Source organism: Lithobates pipiens, unplaced genomic scaffold (genome assembly GCF_037356315.1).
Source record: "Lithobates pipiens isolate NorthernLeopardFrog02 unplaced genomic scaffold, aLitPip1_a1.2 Scaffold_13, whole genome shotgun sequence".
Lineage (NCBI taxonomy): Eukaryota > Metazoa > Chordata > Amphibia > Anura > Ranidae > Lithobates > Lithobates pipiens.
Window position 1 is genome coordinate 380298279 of NW_027507718.1, and position 18166 is coordinate 380316444.

Consider the following 18166-nt stretch of genomic DNA (forward strand, 5'->3'; position numbering starts at 1 on the left):
TGGTCAAGGGGGAGGAGCAGCAGCAAGGGTCCCAAGAAAAGGAGGATCGGGGCTGCTCTGTGCAAAACCAATGCACAGAGCAGGCAAATATAACAAAAGTTTTTTTGCTTGTTTTTTTTAAGCCGAACCTTTAATACCACTTTAAGCTGGAGGAACCTAAATGTTTGTCTATTGTGGGTCCAGAATATTATAATTTTCAGTGAATTCTACAGCAAAGTTATTGTGGGACGCTTGCAAACCTTGTCAGATCCACATTAATTATGTATTTTTCTTAATTAATAAAAAAAGATGAATTATTTTGTTAGAATAGATCTCTATGAATGTATAGCCTCATAGAAAAGAACACCGTACACAATATCTTTTCAAATACATTCCAGCTTTTACTTGATAATGCCAATATTATCTAGTCCTGTATTGAATAAAAGAAGCATACAGTAAATGTCAAGCTAATATACAAATGTCTAAATCGCTGACATTATCCACACTTAGGTCTTGAGGCGTAACATCCAGCTTGCATCCACTGGAAATGACTGAGAGTTAATAATAATGACATTGGTTGTACTGTACATGAACTCAGTGTGAGACTGTATTGTATGACCTTAGGCAAGTTCTATCCTGAGATACATATAGCAAAATGATGCTCTAAGCTGTTAGTCCATGAGTTATGGTGTATGAGAAAATGTGTGCGCTGTGTAGCATCATATCTATGCAAGCATTAATTATCATTAATATATGCTGTCATCATTACAGGCCTACATGTTTTAGGAACGTGCTTCAGCTTTTCAAAGCCTGTGCACGTTTGTGAAATAGGACAGAATCAGAATGGCTGGGCCCCTAGCTCTAAGCGGGGACCCCAAGGCATAGCCCAACAGGTGTTGCGCACTCTCTCCTTCCCCTCTTTTCTAGTCTTTGTTTGCAGTTTGCTATTGGATTTTTTAGGACTGTGCTTACCATTGGTGTTGTTTTGGTGCTCTCTGCTTCCAAAATAGATCCTTGTTCTTCCCATTTAGCCAGCTCGCCTGAACAGGACACTGATATTTTTTTTATTATGCTCATGACAGGATTTTGTCATCCATCCAGTTTAGTCTAGATGGACATCATGACTGAATTTGTTTAAATTGGTTATTTGATGATGTATGTGCCTTTAATGTGACACTAAACAATATCTTTATTCTTCAAAAATAATCCTCACACATCCACTACTTAATAGCCCTGTAATACATTTTCCATAAAAAAGGTTTTACATCTTGTAATGTCCTCTGTAAACTCTCAAACCTCTCCTTTTAACCCCCACTTCCATTTGTTTGGAATGCGGCGCGCAAGTTAGTTGCGGTCGCATGCGATGTTCTATACACACAAGAGAAATCCCATAGTCCGTAGCCCCTAGTCCATCTTGGGAGCAAGCAAGAGAGGGTGGCTATGTTCCTACATATAGTAGTAGAATGGAGAATAAATGCAGTCCCCTCAATCGGAAATCAGTTCACAACAGAAAAACAGGTATCTGGAGATTTGGAGGCGGTTGAGAGCAACAGAAAGTACTGAGTTAAAGTGATATTAAAGTCTTGTTTTTTTGGTTTAAAAATAACAAACACGTTATACTTACCTGCTCTGTGCAGTGGTTTTACACAGAGCAGCCCAGATTCTCCTCTTCTCAGGGCTCCTCCCTCCTTATTTTCCTGGCCCCTCCCTCCTGCTAAGTGCCCCCACAGCAAGCAGCTTGTTATGGGAGCACCCGAGCTGAGCCGCTGCTCTGTGTGTCCATTCAGACATGGAGCTGTGGCTCGGCCCCACCCCCTCTCTTTCCTCATTGGCTCACTGACTTTGATTGACAGCATCAGGAGCCAATGGCACAGCTGCTGTGTCTCAGCCAATCAGGAGGTAAAGTCCCGGACAGCCGAGGATCTTGTGCAAAATCACTGGATTGAGATGGGGCTCAGGTAAGTATTAGGGCAGCTGCAGCACATAGAAGGTTTTTGTATCTTAATACATAGAATGCATTAAGCTAAAAAAAAAAACTTCTGCCTTTAGAACCACTTAAAAGAGGAACGTCATGCCCCTTTAGCTTTTACTCTGTCCCCCTCTGGTGCCAGCACCTTTGTTACTCTGGCACATGCATAGGTGTGTCAAATGGACCCTAAGGTTGAGCAGAGCCCTTCACTATTTCTGTGTCTGCATAGGGGAGGGGGGAGTCTGCTCATGCACTGATATGGCAAGGTTTGAGACTCCTATAGCACTCCTTCTTTACGCATTTGCAGGAAACCCATGCATGCACAAATGTGGGGGGTAAGATGGGCATCATATTTACTTAGGCATTGGAGCCCAAAAACCATATGATAGGGTAAGAAGGCAGTAAGAAGTACATTTATCCTCCAGTACTATAAAGCTGGCTACTCGGTAACATCCATTGCAACAATTCTTTAGTGGCTACATGGCAGGATCAAGCAGTAACCAACACATTTCAGACAAAGACTTACTCAAAACATGGGCATGCTGATGTACATTTATGTTCAGGCTGAAGTTCCCCTTTAAGAATACATAATCAGTTTTTTTTTTATTTTATTTATATCACTTTAAGGCTATACCTAGAATTTAAATAGATTATTTTATTAGTTTTAAAATTTGTGTTACCCCTTTACATAAATACTATGGCCAAAACATTGCGACCATTAAACTTAAACTGGGTGTGTACCTCTTTATTTTGCCTGTTACTCTTGCTCCTTTGTGCTCTTCCATAACCATGTCAGGATGCTCGTCTATTATTGCCATTAGCATGGGTACCAGTTTTTATTGCTCGGAGATACAATCTCTTCTTTTTTTTCTGCATGCCTTTCTATCAGTTTGTCTGAGATTTGTCAACTGACTTAGGCTATTACTGTAGTTTCCATGGGTCTGCAGCATATTGGAGCCTCCCCTGGAGAGAAAATGTCTTATTTTTTTTTTTTTTAATACTATTTCCTCTTTGGTACAGTAGAGAGCAGGCTTACAGTACAAACCGCAGCTAATTGCCTGCTTCTACTGCTAGCTTGTGCTTCTTTTGAATTTTTACGTTTGATTTGTTGAGAAATTACTAAGATCCTCAGTTTGCTGTCACACGTACTTAGGTTTCTAAAATGCAGCGCAGGTTCTTTGTGAGATGAAAGAAAGGTGTATGTGTGTTAGTGTGTGTGTAAGTGCTTTGTGAAAATGGACAATGTTCTATTTTTCAGAATATTTACAGGAGTCACACACAGCTCAAACCACAATATCGCTGGCGAGAAAGCCCAGCTAATGAAGCTGTAAGTTCATTAGTGTTTGCAATCAGCAGTGAGCAGACACCCTCATCAGGGCAGGAGGCTGCAAAGAGCCATTCATCAGTGTGAAGTGTTATTCATGGATGACCCCTAAATCATTGCACTAGTAGTAGATGCACTGATTGGACACAGCATGGGAGCATCGGTACTTTGCATTAGCAGACATAGACAGGGGGAGTGAGAAAGGATTGGCAAGCCGTAGGGAAATCCTGCAAACAGCAGCACAAATAAAAGCAGGCGTCCTTTTTTTTTCCTTAAAGATGTATATAGGCACACATTTTCCTCCCTCTTTGATAAGGACATACGAAAGTAGCCTTCCCGCTGAGCAACGGAGGAAGATTATAAATATGCAGGCTGGTGGCTGCGGTGTTTAGAGGACGCTGGTCTCCCCCCTTGCTCTGTGCTGGGGAGGAGCGTGGTAGGCTCCTGGGTAGAGGCAAAAGCAGCAGCTGCTTCACGTGTGTGCCTGGCAGTGGCTGCTGGAGCTGCTCTCAGCCTGGACAACTTGTCCCGGTTACTCTGCTGCATCGCCCAGTGTGCCTGGCAGCACATGACCTAGGGAGATAGTGCGCAGGGTCGGCACAAGGGGGTGTGTGTGATCCACAGTTGAAGAAGAAACTCACAGGACCAAGAAACAAGTGTGGACTAAGCTGCTGGCATCTCTGCTACAGGATAGGTGGCTGCCTGGAACTGAGCACAAGTTGCCCCCCTCTATTCGACCCCTCGTTTCCACTGACCTTCCGCTGCACACCGACAATTTGCGTTATGTTTTCCAGGTTTGGATCCCAGGAGGGTAACCTGCAAAAAGTGTAACAGCAGCAGGTACGTCAATGCTTTAGTTTTTGAAGTGTACAGTCTTTATGATGAATATTTGACTATTTATTTTTTTATTATTATTACCATTGCTGTCATTGGCATGTTTACTGCTTACAGTATAGAGCATTGAGAACCTGTCATCATCTTGGGTGCTGGCAGAAAGCATCCTTCTCTAAGTTCATCCTCTGTGTTCAGGGGTGGATTGTAGGGACAGATGGTGCCATTGATCTTTCTGACATTTGCAATGCAAAGGGCAGGAACCATGCCAAATGACCCGTCTCTGTAGACAGAAAGGAGGGAGAGCGGTCCTTCTGTTTTGGAGTTCTTACGAAGAAACAGAAACCTGTAGCCTCCTCATTGTGCCTGTTGGGTAGTCAGTAACCTGCCCTCATCCTGAGTGCAATGCTGGAGGATTAACACACTAACACTCAGCAAATCTCCCTTAGCAAGCAGCATGTGAGGCTCAGAAAGAAAGCTGTGTTCATATTAATCCACAGGTCTGTGGGACATGATCAGGGCTTGTGCCTGTGACAGCTGAGAAGGGGTTAAACTAGGGACTAACTGGTTTTCTAGTCAATAAGAGCCTGCAAGGAGTGGATGTCAGCATGTGATCATCCCGACCTTAACCCTGCTGGGAAGAGATGTGTCAATATCACCACAGCTGCTGCTTTCTTGCCAGAAAGTTCATTTCCTTCTATGTAGGACAAAGGGGGATTTTATTGTGCAAGCAGCCCTGACATCGCTGCTTGATTTCTGTTAATTGCAGTAAAAGAGCGCTGATTTAGAAAGAACTACTATTTTGTCAACACAGCACTAGTAGGAAGGTTGGTGTGGGAGAGGGAAGTCTTACTTGGTTTTGTTCCGGAACAAGGGAACAAATCAATCAGTCTCAGGCACATGCGGTGTTAATACAGCCAGACTTAACCTGCCAGCTCTTTTACAAATGTGATATATACAGCTATACCATTAGGCTGGTCACATGGGCAGGACAACAATCAGCACTGCTCTGTGTATTATTATACATAGTCCTCCACCACTTAGCATCACCGATTGATGGACAGGAGAGAATGCTACTACTAAGCTATAGTAAAAACACATGCATTCAGTGTTCTAAAGGGACCTTAACATCTACTTTGAAAACTAGAAAATCCAAGGGCAATGTTTCCTATTTTGTCTGCTTCTAGGCCATTTCAAATTACCTGATGCAAGCTGCAGTCATGCTACTTCGCACAGGACCATACAAAACTTATTGCTTGAAGCCCAGACTAGTGTAAGTGAGCATATCTAATGCTATCTGTCCCATGATAATGACTACAGTGGCATCCCTGTAATTCTGTGGTTCTAAGCCCCTGTGTTCTTAAAGTACTTTTAACATCAGCATCAGAACTAAAAAATAACCTAAGGCCACTTTTCCCTATCATGTCTCTGCTCTAGGTCAATTCACATGACCTTAGCAAGCTGCAGTCATCCAAACCACACTTGACCTTAAACACTTGTTCCTTGAATCCTAGACTAATGTAAGTGACCAGTGATAATGCCATCTGTCCCATGATTATAACTACAGTAGCATCCCTGTAACACTGAGGATCTGAGCCTCTTTCTAAAATGACTTTTAACATTCAGTTCGAAAACTAAAAAATAACCCAAGGCCACTTTTTTATTGTTACATCTGCTTCTAGGTCATTCCACATGACCTGATGCTGCAGAACTCCTATCCAGCACTTGACCTTAAACTTACTCCTTGAAGACTAGACTAGTAAGTGACCAGTGCTAATGCCAGCTGTCCCACTTTAATGACTACAGTGACATCCTGTAAAGCTGTGGATCACAGTCTCTGTTCTAACTTGCACTTGGAACATATGCCAGAGATTTGGAAGCAGTCAAAGAATTCAGTGGGTGGTCTTTTATTCTTGGCATGGGAATATGGTTCTAGTTCTGCTTGGTGTGTTCTGTAGTTTAGTCTAAAGTCATAAAACAGGCTTGATAACTTTTTTCAAAGTGTTATTGCAGTTTGTCAGCGCTCACTAATTCAGTAAAATACTGCCATAAATCAGGTAAAGAGTCAGTTGTAGAATAGAAATCTTACTGACAATATAATTACCATTTTATAGAACAGCAATCCCGTAACGCACAAGTTAATGGAACTTAATGGCAATTCAAGCTGCCCCTTATATCTTTATTAAAATATTTCTCAAGCTCTCTGTTTGAGCTCCTTTTTGTGCCTTAATGGCCACTAGAAGAGTATAGCTTAATGGTACAGTAGTTGAAATGAGCTTTGCCAGAGCTTTCGCACTAAAATGTTATAAGTCACTCTAAACGCGTTTATCCTTATTGCTTCTGAAAAGAACTATTTTTTGATTACATTAATGTATGTTTTCAATCCTCCACAACACTGAGTAAAAGTCAACATTCCTCAACCTAGCTTGTACAGATATTACTAGAGTACACTTGTTCTTATCTACCACATAACAGCAGAAGTAATCTATCCTCTAGCTTTAAAAAGTAATATATTTTATACTACATCTCTTTGGTCAATGGACATCAGATACTTACTCTTTTGTCATCTGAAAATTCATGGGTCCTTTGCTAAGACAGGCGAGAGTAGTATCCTATAGCTACCAATTAGAGATCATATACAGTATTATTTTACTGACTGCTCTGAACTGGTGAAAAGTCTAATCTGATTGGTTGCTCTACACAACTGTTCTTTCCACCATCTGATTAAATAAGACAGCAAGACTATATAAAAGAACCCTCACTTCATATCATTGCATGTGGTTCTTATGTATTTGTTTCATGATTCTAAAACTGGTGGTCTTTTTTATATTAAAAAAACGCTGAGACTTCCCTTTTATTTCTATTTACTGCATGATAAATGCCAGCAGGGGTACTCTTTTGCTTAAATTTATATAGAATGAATGAACGTCAATAAAATAAATAAACAGAGTCTTCAGCACTGTGCAATTGGTTTAGGCCTTTGTACCATTTTTTCACTACTTTACTAAATTTAAAGAATGAGGAACTCAATTATTTTTAGGAGTGACATTTGAAGGACTACAATGCAATGGAATATATGTTATGTTGATTTTAAACACATAGATCCAATAACTAAGTACAACCCATCTAAAACACAAAACTTTTTTTTTTTTTTGGATAAGTTTTACTTGTTCTGTCAAGTGCTTTTTCTTATCACATTTAGTTGCTTTCACAGAAAAGGAAAACTTTGTCTAACACATCTAATCCATTTAGCCAGTTGAGGCTAGTGCTTCTGCTAAGCCCCACTGAGCCAGAGTAATTATGTCTCATAGTAATAACTTAGGAAGCATCATACAGAGACCAGGAGTCAAGCTCACACTGTAAGTTTCAATAACACACGTTTGTCAGAAAAGAAGAAGAAAGTACCGAAGGGGTCATGCATTTTATTCATAGGAGCTTGAAGCTGCTTTTTTCTTTTCTTTACTGTCTGATATATTGTATGAACGATCCTCATTTTTCAATAGATATATTTCTGATATATTTAACTTTAACTATCATTTGAAAATAATTACTATAATTTAATGCATGACAATAGCAATAAAACCCGACTTTATGTAAAATATAGATTTTTTACATTAAAAATAGAATTTGATTTAATCTCTTGCATATAGCAAGAAATTAATTATTGTCCTAAGGAACACTCACATACATTCTTAGCTTAACAGTTTATAAGTCAGAAAGATCGTATCTTTGTCCAAGTCACATTTCATGCTGTATTTTATTTTTCACTTTAAATAAAGTTAGCGATGTTTAGCCACTTTAATTGTAGAGAATGTGCTTTAACTATATTATGCCTAATTGATTACGTAATTGTATAAATCTTTTGCTATTTATATGCCAAGCTGAGTTATTGTTCTACTGTAGTTCCAAACTTTACTCTTTCCTTGTATGACCTATCAACATTTAAGCGGTTAAAACATGCAGCTTCCAATCAATTGTTTGTTAACATGCTTCACTTTAAAAAATATACACTTGATATTTAAAAAAATGATTAATTGATCCACCTGATAAAGTCTGATTTATTTCCTACTTTTTCATAGCAGGCATTATGAAGCTCTCTTTACAATTGAGATTAATGTTACAATGCATAGAAGTGGTTTGGAGGGCTGCATACATTTCCAGTGCCTTTGTAATCAATTTAAATACAAGCATTCCACAATGGATCAGGCTGCATCCAAACCTGCCTTATTATAGAGAATTAACTTGCTTTGTGATTGATAGCAATATTTCTCGATCTTGAAAATGCCATTTGTTTGAAAATAAGCGTTATGGCTTCTCAGGCTCTCTGTGGAAGCTTCAGAACCTAATTGCATTTATGGGAGACTTTGATTTGTCACACATAGGAAGCATTCCTGGGAAAGGCAATATTCCCCTATTTCACCTCTGAATGTGCATAGTTATCTTATTAATGATGTTATTAATGTTTAAACTTTTGAGAGGAAAGACAAATGTTGTCATAAGTATTATCAACAAATCCTTTCTACGACCTAACCATGTAGAAAAAAGAAATAAATCTCAAGAGATAAAGGTTTATTTTAGGATACCAGTTTAAAAATACTGGGAAGTAACATAATTAATATTTTTTATATAAGCTATTCAGACTGATTGACAAATAGTCTTAGAGACCTTCTCAACATGTGTGACCATGGGTCCAATGCTCTTATCTATTCATAATAGTATGCTATGGCAGTGTAAATATTTTCTAAGAATGAGTGGATAATATTAAATATTGTTTTTAATCTTGACGATCATAGACTAAGTGCGTGATCTCTGCTCTCTTTTCTTGAAGTAAAGCTATTGCAATGCAATGAAACCTCTACTCCCTTTTATTGCTTTTAGCTTGCTTGTATACATTAAATATTGAGCCCTGTTTAGGCTCCTAGTGACCAATCATATAAGCCCTCCCACTCATTATCAATAGGCAGTAATACACTGTTATTATGGAAATCTTGCATGTATAGTCAATGCCACATACTTAAGGAATAACTGCACTTTCAGACAAAGGCATTCAAATCTCTGTTCTAACATTCCATCTTGTTAGGTGGAAGCTCAGACAGATTGCTTTTCAAGTAATTGTTTTCATTGGTTCCTGTGTAGATTTTTACTTTGTTCTCATGTTCCTTTATTTAAGTCTTAACATGTATATTAGCTAAACCTATGAACGATGGCACGTATACATACTTTATATAGAAGTGCTTCTATTTACTTGTGAAATAGTTGCATTTAGGTTTTCTGTTTACTGTTCTTTTTTTTTCCCCCTTGACTAATTGCCCCAACCCTTTCAAACAAAGTCAAAAAGACCATTTGTCCTACCTACTAATGTGAATCTGGATTGTTTTTTATGCCCATCATTTTGAGCATAAGGCTAGTTGATATGTTATCATTATTTTGGAGTATGACTTCTTTACATGTCATTCAAATATTGTGGCCTTGGTGTTGTAGTTGATGTTTTGTGTTTACATGTGGGAGTGTACCAGTGATCTAGGCAATACTGGCAGTAGGAAATATAGTGTTATTCTTTTATTAAGGTTACTATATGAAGTGTGATACTTTTAATCTAGCCACGTGCCCAAGACATTCTTATTCATCATAGTCAATGGGTAGTTTTGGCTTCAGGATACGAATATCTCTCTTGGTTGCCAAAATAGAGCAAAACAAAACAAAATCAGAAGATGATTTGATCAAGCAATCTTACTATATGTGGGTAGCAGTAATCGCCTTGCATTATTTCACAGCAGACTGAAAGCCCCACAGTTTACAAAAAAGCTTTTTAATAGCTATGAACTTATCATATGCTAGAAAAATGTCATCTTGGACTGTCCTTTTTAGTAGAACAATAAAATTATACTTTGCGTGTTCTTTTTCTTTATGAACTGACTGTGCAGTATTTCATTTAGCCTTTTAACTTGCATTTGCATGTGTTTTGCCCACTGAAACACTATATTGGTCCTATGAAGGCACCTAAGTAGAATCTTATGCTAAATTACTGAATTTATTAAATACTTCTATTATAATGTTTACTATGGATCTTTATAAGCTGTTTTGAATGAAAGCTGTAGAAAAAATATTCTGGGTATTATATATATATATATATATATATATATATATATATATATATATATATATACTTACAAAAAAGTGCTTTATTTTATTTGAATAGATGGTGCTTGTTTTGCTAGTATGTAATTATTTCATAAATATAGATATTTCTTAAACACCTTAAAAAGGGAAATGTTCTCTACCAGCTCCCTCCCAAAAATCAACACTACCAGTTTTATTACCTAAATTTATATATATATATATATATATATATATATATATATATATATATATATATATATATATTTTTTTTTTTTTGCTTCACATTTTACCTTTATTGTTGATATTTTGGCAGTCATTGACTGTTCCTTTACAGTTATTTTCATTAACTTGCGGGCAGTGTTAGCATGCTTTGTATAGATTATTTTTATGTAAGCACTTGTGCCAAATAGCAATGTACAAAGCTTGAGAAGCACTCCTTACCTGACTACAGAGCATAGGTGCAGGAGGCTGCATTGACCTCTTGAAGGTTGCTCTGCTTACCAGTAGGTTGGCAGCACATGTGCATATAAGTGCGTATGTGTATATATTTAGAGAGAGAGAGATTTTATCTAAACATGTATATCTATGCAAGTACATATATATGTATCTGAATGCATATACCATATGTCTATGCATATGCATGTACACCGTTACAATATCCCAATACACTTTTTTCTGTTCTCTGTGTGTGTGTGTATATATATATACGTAGATATACCCACACACTTGATCACACTGCATATGTTGCGCTTTAAGGTCAGAAGTGTTGTTGCAATGTATAAATTTGGAGCGTAAGTGAGGAATATTAAAAGCGCTGTCTGACAATGGATGGCAAAATATAGCACAAGATGGTGATTCATTGTCTGCATGGAAAAGTACAAAAGAGAGATATGTCATTCCCAGTTATGTGATACTTGTGGTATATCGAATTTTGAAAAATATCCTTTAGGAGTGATAATGCCTTAATAGCACTGTCAATTATTAGATCATGCTGTCCCAGACTCGCACATGAAGTCCATGGACATTTATAACATCTCTGTCAGTGTGCTATTTAATGTACTAGCAACATTCAATTAATCATTATACCCTGCCTTGAATTGATTTCACTCTATATGAAACTACTTTATCTTTTCTGCCCTGCCCAAAACTTTAATTACACAATAAACTTATTAGATTTTTCCTAGGTCATTTGATCAATATATTGGAAACAAATTAAACATAAAATTCAAAATGATGTGCTTTGTGCCAAATTTTGTGACTTTAACAAATGGTTCAAGAGAGTAACAGTCACAGAGAGATTTGTATAGAGGGGAAAGCAAGCCTTTGATGCATGAACTTTCAATTGTAGGTTCTTTTGGACAGGGCTATCCTTGCTTACCTTTCCCTAATTCATTTGGGTGTGCGTCTGTGTGTGTGTGTTTGTGTGTGTGTATATATATATATATATATATATATATATATATATATATATATATATATATATATATATACACACACATACATAGAATATTTGTATATGTCAAAATAAATGTGTGGGAAAAAGCTGATGCACTCCATGGGATTTACTTCATATACACATAAATGCACACACTATATATATATATATATATATATGTATGTATATATATGTGTATATATATATATATATATATATATATGTATGTATATATATATATATATATGTATATGTATATGTATATATATATGTATATGTATATATATATATATATATATATATATATATATATATATATATATATATATATATATATATATATGTATATGTATATATATATATATATATATATATATATATGATGTTATATAATTTAATATATATATATATATATATATATAGTGTGCATTTATGTGTATTTGAAGTAAATCCCATGGAGTGCATCTGCTTTTTGTGCTTTTTGCCCATAAATTTGTTTTGACATATACATTGTATTAGATCCACTTGTATGTTCACTTGTTTTGTTTTATTAGATTCATTGAATGATTTTACAGCATTGAATGAGACGTAGATAATGTCACAGTAACAATTAGCAATACTTAGATCATACGTAGAGTATTGTATATTCTGGAAACATATATCATTAGTTTACTTATAGTTATAGCATTCTTTGTATTGTTGTTGTTAATACTGTATATTGGACCTGGCACAGAAATGTAATGTACCATATTTATTGTACACCATAGCAGACTTTTATTATAACCCCATAGCTCAAGCAGGCCATAATAGTTATCTGAATTTCTTATCTCCCTGGTGAAATGGAACATTTTTTTTTTGTAAGCAAGGTCCTTGGCCAGCTGTGAAAGAGTTAAGTTGCGTTTTCTTTTTACATATGCTTGGCAGCACATCACCTATCTGTTGTTTCGCCTGAGCGTCTTGTTTCAGTAGCCCCTGAGTATCTCTGTAGTTTGCCCGATCCATCCTCCTCAACCACTTCCTTTATTCATGAACAGAAGCACAGCAATAGCAGAAGAGAGAAGGCTGGCAGGTGCTCTCTGACTCCCTTCTTTGGTATGCCTCTGTGTGTTTTTTTTTTTTCTTACTGTTTTTTTTTTTGGGTTTTCTGAATGAATATTTTCACATAATCCACTGCTGATTTTATCATTCAACTCGTCAATAGCTTAGGTTGCACGATCAATTATGTGTTTGTATAGCATTACTCTATTAACACAATTCTGCAAATGGCTCGGGAACTTAAGCCTTTAAGTGCTAAGTGAACTTGCAACAGATTGGCTTTGAGTATATGAGTTATAAATGTGTTTGGTGGACTGTTTGCTTTTTGCAGACTGTACCTTGTTATATTTTTGTAGATATATAAAGATATATATATATATATATATATATATATATATATATATATATATATATATATATATATATTTCCCGGGTTTGGTATTTGAAATCAATGTCTAGGCTTCTTGTTTGTATGCTAGTATATCATCTTTTGTGTATGTATAATATGTCACTGTTATAGCCTTTGTTGCCCTTACTTTGTACAGCACTATTGGAGATGATGATAGAAAACAAATCAGTAATAATGATGGGAGCAATATGCCTGTTAGTATTTATATAATAATAATATTAGTGTACACAGAAAAGCGCACATGCAAACACACATGCTGTATATTTCTATGGAACAGTATTCTGGAAAATACATTGAAATGCAGATGCAATGGGGTATACATAATATATTCAAGGTCTTCATCCTGCCCTAAAGTATGCCTTTGAAATAAAGGCAAACTAGGTGCATATTCAGGAGCTAGTGGAGCATAACTGGACAGCAGGAGGATTTCCCTACTTTGAGAGACAGCGATGGAGGCACATTGACTCTCTTTAAAGTGAACAGTACATAGTGTGAACAAGACATTATACTGGGATGTGGAATGCACTGAAGTGAATCTCATGAATCTGTCCAGTCTCTTGTGATTTTGCCTTTGTTTGACCTGATTTACAGGGAAGGTGAAGAAAGTACAATGTTAAGCTAAGCTCGTCACTATGAGTTTGTGAGGATAGATTTAAAAAGAAAAAAAATAGAGAACTTTTCTGATCGCTCTTCAATTTAACAATTTAACAATTTAACTTTATGAAAGTTACTTATATCATATGCAGCTGTGTTAATGAATGACTTACTTTTATTGATGATTGCATACCGCCCATTAGAAACTCATACTTGTTTATTAAGACAAAGCAGTAACCCATAGGAATCTGTGTTCTTGACACTTGGGACTATGAAAGGTGATTTTTGGTTGGTTGTTTGGGAGGCTGCGTGCACTGGTCTTGGCTAAACTAAATAGAACTGTTTCCACTGTAGAAGTGGCATTTGTCTAGTTGTTTAATTTAAGCTATACTGTGAACTTCATTTTATTCACAGTATGTGTGTGTGTGTATATATATATATATATATATATATATATATATATAGATGCATTGTTATGACATTGAAACATATATGCTTGCAGGACAAAGGTAAAAACATAATCTGAAATATCTTAATTTTCACATATTTTTCTGTTTAATCTATCTGCTTTATATTGATATTATATTCTATGTATTCTCCATACAGAAGCTAACTATGCCAGATCGGTGTTAAAATTGAATAATATTACACGCTAGTCTCATCCTTTCAGATATTTCACTATACTCAGGACAGGCGTCAGTAGGATTAGATAAATCTGAATTCCCTCTTCAAAACTCGGTGAAGCTTCTCTTTTCCAACCTACACCAAAAAAAAAAAGAAAAAAAGAGGAGTGTTTAATTATCTCCACTTCAAACGTGTATTCTGCACAGCTGGATATAAGAGTCTGTTCTAGATTTCAAAAGAACAGGCATTTATTGAACAGTTTGAGTCAACTGGCAATACTTTTTGCTGTTCTCTATGCATAGGTATTCACAACAGAGATAGTGCGCCTCTCAGTGGGCAGTCTCTTGTGTGGGACTTTAGAGGGACTGATATAGAAGTAGGTTCAGACAGATTATCATACACCTGGTCCCAGCAGAATCATGCTATCTGCCTATTGTCAACAATGTCATTTAAATTCACTGTGACCAATTAGAACTGGATTCAGCTAATGTCACTATAGCCTAGTTAGTGATACATATTGGGAAGAACCCATAGCATCATTGCTAACCATAATTAAAATGTCTTCTTCTTTTGAGGCACATTGACGGCTTGCAATAATTCTTTAATTCATTTCTACACTTGCAAATGACACAAAATTGTGTCCACTAATGTGTATTTATGTGGTGGGTAAATAGATATTTCCAGAAAAACACCATCACCAACTGCTAGGGTTGTGTAGTTTTATTTGCGGAAAACTGATATGTAGCTTCCTAAATAAATGCCCTCTCACATTTCAAAGTTTAGGTAACTAGTTTTTAGTTTTACATTTACTATATGTTTTTAGCAATTTGAACCAAACTGCACTCAATACACAAGTTGTTTGCCACCATATTGAGCTATGACCTTTTTTTTTATGTGGTGCATCCTGTGTATTGAAATCAATTGTTGAAGAAGTGGGCTCAGTTAGAGTTTAAATTGCTTATCATGCTCAGACTACAATAGTTGATCTCCAGTTGTCCAATAGTCTCTAGAGCTGCCACTGAGTGAGCAATGGATAATAATGGCCCACATCACCATATAAAAGCGCACCCATGAGATCTATAATGATGATTAAAATAATGCTTTTTTTTACACGCGGCAAATAAGATGATCCATGCATCGATAAATGCTCCCATCGTCTTCAACCTTACTTTGTCTATTGTGCATCAGGCTGGTTTTCTGTTGCTGAAAAGCAGCAAAGTGTTTTCCAAGAGCTTGTACATTGTTGGTGAAAGCAAAACAGTCAATAACATGTGCAGCTCAATAACATTTAAAAAGACTATAAATGTAATTTTCCAGGGTAAAATCTTTGCAGTGATGAGTTAAGTGCTAAATGCCAGTTCAAGCAAACGTTAAGCCTAGTTCTTCACACTCAGCCACATTTAGCATTTGTCTTAAGTAATACCTTTTCTGTGTTGCCCCAAAGCCAAAAATCACATGCAGAAATACGAGTTGGAGAAAGTTTTAATCTGATCGGTGACTGTGGGGTAACATATGACTTATGAGAATAATTAATGAGGGTGACAGTCCTTAAAATTTAAAATTGTTGTAATTAGCTCTTTTTCTACCAACCAAATATATATTTTACTTTGATCACAATGACATAGGCATGTCCTGTTATTTAGTTACTGCTTTAGGATTTGTGAAGTGGGAATAGTTTTATGTTGTACTCATGTTGTTTATGCATATTTATATCTTCATACAAAAATAAAATAAAAAATTAAAACTTTACCTTTAACCTAAATTTCCTCACGCTGTAGATAGGGATACATGCTTTGTTTATTATATTTTAAGTGTCTTTTTTTTTAAATGTCATAGCCGCTAGAGTACAGATCCATCTTAGATCACCCTGTTTTGACTATATGTGAATCAGTACTATACAATTCCTCTCCAAATTTTATTTAGATGTATTTAAATTATTGGTGGCACGTGTAATATGCCTAATATCCACAAATACACTAATTGAAGTAATACTGCTCTATCTACCATATTTTGAGAATCGGCAAAGAGGCTTGCAGTGTCTTCTTCTACAGTTAATGAGTTTTCAGGGTATCACCTGAGCAATGTCACTTGAGTTACTTAACCACTTCAGCCCCGAAAGGATTTGCCCCCTTAATGACCATTAAAGGCCATTTTTTGTGATACAGCACTGCATTCCTTTAACTGACAATTGCTCGTGTGACGCTGTAACCAAACAAAAAAGTCATTTTATTCCCACAAATATTGGTGGTATTTGATCACCTCTGCAGTTTTTATTTTCTGCACTATAAACAAAAAATTACTGACAATTGTGTTACTTTGTGCTATAATACATATCCAAAAAAAATAAATAATGTATTCATCATTTTAGTCTCATATGTATTCTTCCACATATTTTTGGTAAAAAAAAAACTCAAGAGGCGTATATTGATTGGTTTGTACAAAAGTTATCGTGTCTACAAACTATGGAATAGATTAAGGAACTTTTTTTTTTTTTATTGTTTTTACTGGTAATGGCAGCAATCTGCCATTTTTAGTGGCATTGTGACATTGTGGCAGACAAATCTGATGCCTTAATTACACTTTTTGGGGACCAGTGACATTATTACATTGATCAGTACTACAAAAATCCACTGATCAATGTAAAAATGACATTGGCAGGAAAGGGGTTAACACTAAGGGCGATCAAGGGGTTAAGTGTGTTCCCTGGGTGTGTTCTAACTGTATGGGGAGATGGGCTACCAGAGACATGACAGAGATCGCTGTTCCCGACCATTGGGAACAGAAGATCTCTGACATGTTATATGGCAGAATGGAGAATTGCCTTGTTTACAAAGGCAGTTCCCCATTCTGTCCCTGTACACCATGATCGCAGGTGGCTGGTGAACATCGAGTCCACTGGACCTGCGGGCACGCTCCTGTGGCAAGCGCGTTCCTGCTATCTCCTGTGTAAAGGAGACGGATGTATACACCTATGGTGGTTTGCGCAGGAAAGCTGACCTCCCGCAGTATAATGACAGCAGCTGGTCGGCAAGCAGTTAAGGGTGTGAGTTGCACTTCATATAAAAAAGTTGACATCAAACATTAAATCAACTTAAGAGAACAGTTAGTTTTTAATTTTCCACCTAACCGAGTTATATTTTTAAAAACGTGATTAACAAGATTAGATTATACCCTTACACCCACATTAGTATTATGCACTGGGACACTACTATACTCTACATGTGAGTTAGAAAACCAAAGTACAGCTTTTGTAAAAGGCTTCAGCAACTTGAACATTTTACCTATTTTGTTTTCTTTGGACTGATGCAAACAATTATAAACTCATGTACCTCACTAATAAACCATGTTTAATATTTTGTTTGTAGCATTTGCAAATACTCTTTGATGTGTCCTACATACATTGAACACTGATTTCTTCAAAGAGTCAGCTGCACCCTCCTGATGCACTCTTAGCAATAAACAAATAGACCAGATAGTGCCATGCTGTGCTTCACTAAAGCTGAATTCACCTTTCCCTTGCTCTTTTTGATTCCTGTCCAATTTGAAAATGTGTTTTTACCTTAGACACAAATACGCATGTATGTAGTTTTTAATCAAAGACAATTTTAGTGATTATTTATGAAATTCATTTTTATTTTTTATTTTTTACTAAATTGGCTCTTACTATCATCTAGGACTAAAAAAGCAAGGATTGCAGTAAGCGTGTTTGGCCTTAAAAGTAGGAAGTTGCTAAGATGAATGCAATAAATATGATATATAGATAATATAATATATAAATAGGATTTTTGCCTTATGCATGCAAATGGAATACCACAGCACTACCTCATTCAACAGACTCTATGTATG

The 18166-nt window shown here is 36.2% G+C and overlaps 1 protein-coding gene across 13 annotated transcripts in view; it reads left to right on the top strand.

Moving 5' to 3' along the window:
- The first annotated feature begins 3679 nt into the window (after positions 1–3679).
- Positions 3680–18166, top strand: part of TENM3 (teneurin transmembrane protein 3) — a 1601892-nt gene continuing 1587405 nt past the window's right edge. For 3 of the 13 annotated variants that reach the window (XM_077477263.1, XM_077477264.1, XM_077477253.1), the window contains exon 1: positions 3680–4112. The gene's annotated coding sequence lies outside the window, so the exon portion shown is untranslated. The remainder of the gene's footprint in view (positions 4113–18166) is intronic. The other 10 variants (XM_077477255.1, XM_077477254.1, XM_077477260.1 and 7 more) reach the window with 7 other exon arrangements.